Below are 3778 nucleotides of genomic sequence, written 5' to 3' on the forward strand. Positions count from 1 at the left end.
AAGAAGAAGAAGAAGAAGAAGAAGAAGAAGAAGAAGAAGAAGAAGGAAGAAGAAGAAGAAGAAGAAGAAGAAGAAGAAGAAGAAGAAGAAGAAGAAGAAGAAGAAGAAGAAGAAGAAGAAGAAGAAGAAGAAGAAGAAGCAAAGGGGTGGACGATGTTTGATGAAATTCATAGCAATAAGGGTTTCTATGTTAAGCCTATTGTTTCCCTCAATTGGTTTGATCCCCTCATCTTCACCCACTCCAAAACACCTAGCTATATATGTAATGATGCCACCCACCACTATGTCTCCTCTACCGGCCGGTCTAGTACCGACAAAGTCTAGGTGATCAATCAAATAAAAACAAGTATTGACGGGGGTGGTTGTAGAGCATTGCCCATAACATGAACAACTCATCGGTTCTAGTGTTTCCTAGCTCGGTTCTACCCCAAATAGTGCAAGCCATTACCCTCTGAAGGTACCTAAGTACGTGGTTGTGAATGTTGCTAGCTTTGTTCTCCCTAGGGACGTATTTGTTAAGACCGGTGATTTGTTTCCAAAAGGCAGCAGGGTCATAGTTAACCGGTTTTAGACTAGGATCCCAATGATCATGAATATATCCTTCATTTGCAAAACCTAAGGCCTCACAAAAGTGCTGAAGTGACATGTCATAATAAATATTCATCAACCGGAAAACAACTCTATGGTTAGGGTTATCATAATCCAACTTATCTTTGGTAAAATCTATTGAGCTCAAGAATTCATAAGTGAAATTTTCATAACCCCGCATAGGTTTCGGCAAATCAGTCCAACCTAACTTTCCTATCAGCCTAGAAACATCACCAAAAAGTTCTAGCACATCCAAAGTATTGGGATCAGGATAACGAGAAGGATGCAAGTGTTTAGAGATGAGATTTTTATACCTGTCCCTTTGCTTGTTGTTTTTGAACTGGATTCCATGATTCTTCACTTGTGCTTGCTTCTTTAGGGGAGGTCCTCCTTGAGAGCTTGCTGGTTCCTTACCACTTCTTCTTGAAGCCGTTGACCCTTGTTGCAATTTGTTTTGAAGTTTTTAGGGTTTGGGAAGATTTTTGGTGGAAAGGATTGGTTTAGGGTTGGGGTTGATGTTTTAAGGAAGGTTTGTTGGTTTGGATGTGAAGATTGGTTAAGGTTTTGTGGTGTTTGGGTTATGTTTTGAAAGATTAGGGTTTTGGTGAATTATGGGTTTGGATGGGTGAAAGATGTTTTTGATTGGTGGTTTTTGTTTTGGAGGAAGTTTGTGGTTGATTGGTGAAAGAATTGAGTGATTTGGTTTAGAATTGAGGGAGATATGAGGGTTTGAAGGTTTGGAGGTTATGGAGGTTTAGAGAGAAGTTTGAAAGTAGAGAGAGGTTTGTGGTTTGAGAATGAGGAAGAAGAAGAGAAAAATTTATGTATATAGGCACAAGAGGTCGGGCACGGCCGTGCCACCTATTGGCACGGGCCGTGCCATCTTCCTGACTTCCACCTTCATTTTTTCTTCAAAATCTTGGCATGGCCGTGCCAAGCCTAGCACAGGCCGTGCCACCTTTCTGGTCCTGGGGGCTTCAGAATTTTTCAATTTCTCGATTTTTTTTTTCGAATCACACTTGGACAATTACCTACAAAACAACTTAAAACAAAGAAAAACAAAACAAAAGCGATTAAATGTGTGGGTTGCCTCCCACGAAGCGCTCTTTTAATGTCATTAGCTTGACGGTTAGAAAGAGTCCTTAGAATGGATCAAAGATATCATATTGTGTAGATGACACTATAAAACGTTCTTTCACAACATGATCGTTAAGCATGCAACAAGAGTAAAGAGCGGGACCTTTCATAACGTTTTCCAACTCAAATCCTACCGTCTTATCACTCACTTGAAATACTATCCTACCGTTCTTAACATCTATGAGAGCTCCTGCAGTGGCTAGGAAAGGTCTACCTAGGATTATGGGGACGTCTTCGTCCTCCGCAATGTCAACGACTACAAAATCAGTTGGGATATATATCCCTTCTATCTTAATGGGTATGTCCTCGACAAATCCTACAAGTTTCATGGTAGAACGATCACCTAGCTTCAACTCTATTTCGGTAGGTTTCAATTCTCCTATCCCTATCCTTTTAAGAAGAGACAAAGGCAGCAAACTAACACTAGCTCCTAAGTCACATAAGGCTTTGTTTATGGTTTCATTCCCAATTTCACACGGTATGGCAAAGCTACCTGGATCTCTAAGCTTAGGGGGTGCTTCTTGGATGATTGCACTAGTTTCCTTGGCCAAGGCTATTGTCTCATTATGCTCTATAGCCCTTTTCTTTGAAAAAATTTCCTTTAAAAACTTGGCATATAGAGGCATCCTAGACAAAGCTTCAGCAAAGGGAAGTTTAATGCAAATTTTCCTAAGTATGTTAACAAATTTTTCAAACTTACCCTTTAGTTTGAGCTTATCAAGATTTAAGGGGGATAAAGTTTTGTTTTCTTCAAGCGGTTTTGCATCTTCTATCACAATTTTATCACTTAAAGGCTTGACACTTTCTTTCCCAATGTTTTTAACCTTAGCAAAAGTTTCGTTTAACTTACTACCCCCAAAAGATATGACATTAACTTGGGCTTTGGGATTGGCTTCGGTTTGACCAGGAAAGACTCCCGGTGTTTGGGAAGAGGTAGCCACTTGTTGGGTTATTTGAGCAATTTGAGTTTCAAGCATTTTAGAGTGAGTAGCAATAGAATCAACCTTGGTATTGAGCTTGGAAAGAGAATCATTCAGAAATCCGGTTTGGTTTTTAAGTTCTTGAAGTTGTTTGGTTTGGTTGGCAATAGAGTTTTCCAACAAAATTTCCAAATTGGATTTCTGAGTGAATCTTTGGTTGTTTGCATAACCGGGTGGTGCTACTTGTCCATAGGGATTTTGGTTTTTATAAAAATTTTGATTTTGACGCATCCCTTGGTTGTATTGAGCATAATTCATTTGCTCAACACCATTAATAGCACTACCTAGTTGGCAATCAACACCAGCATGACCAGTTATACCATATATTTCACAAGAAGGAGTAGAAGCAGAATTGATAGCACTAACATTGAGTTTTTCAAGTTTTTCGGTTAGTGTATCAATTTTAGAAGCAAGGTGGTCATAGTTAGAGACTTCGTACATACCTGCCTCCTTTTTGGAGGATGAAGAACTAGTGGTGGCTCTTTCATCGGTCCATTTGTAATGATTTTGAGCCATGTCTTCAATCAAGGCATACGCCTCCGTGTAGTTCTTATTCATAAGTGCTCCACCTGCAGCTGCATCAACAGACATCTTAGTGGTATAAGACAAGCCATTATAAAAAGTGTGGACTATAAGCCACTTCTCTAGGCCATGGTGGGGACAAAGTCTTAGCATTTCTTTGAAACGCTCCCACGCATCATAGAGAGATTCCCCATCTTTTTGGTTGAACCGCGTGATATGGTCTCTAAGTTTAGCGGTTTTAGATGGTGGAAAGAAACGGGCAAGGAATGCTTGCCTCATCTGATCCCATGAAGTAATGGAACCGACTTCGAGGGAATGGAACCAAGCGCTAGCTCTATCCCTTAAGGAAAAGGGAAAGAGATGAAGTCTTACGGCTTCTTGGTTCTCCTTCATGGTTCCACTAATTCGTAGGAAAACAGAGATGTGAAGATTGGGATCCTCAATGGGGGATCCCGAGAATTGGTTTTGCTGCACCAAGTTAAGTAGGGCAGGCTTAATTTCAAAATTGTCATCCTCAACCGTTGGGTACACAATAACAGCTTGTGGCTCAG

The 3778-nt window shown here is 40.3% G+C and overlaps 1 non-coding gene across 1 annotated transcript; it reads left to right on the forward strand.

Annotated features, from left to right (window-relative positions):
- Positions 1–3351: 3351 nt before the first annotated feature.
- LOC146904363 (small nucleolar RNA R71) lies at positions 3352–3458 on the forward strand. The gene has a single exon (XR_015020815.1). It is a non-coding gene; the product is annotated as a small nucleolar RNA R71 (small nucleolar RNA).
- Positions 3459–3778: the final 320 nt, after the last annotated feature.

Source organism: Medicago sativa, chromosome 7 (genome assembly GCF_051527215.1).
Source record: "Medicago sativa cultivar Bolivia chromosome 7, Bolivia_mono, whole genome shotgun sequence".
NCBI classification, from domain to species: domain Eukaryota; kingdom Viridiplantae; phylum Streptophyta; class Magnoliopsida; order Fabales; family Fabaceae; genus Medicago; species Medicago sativa.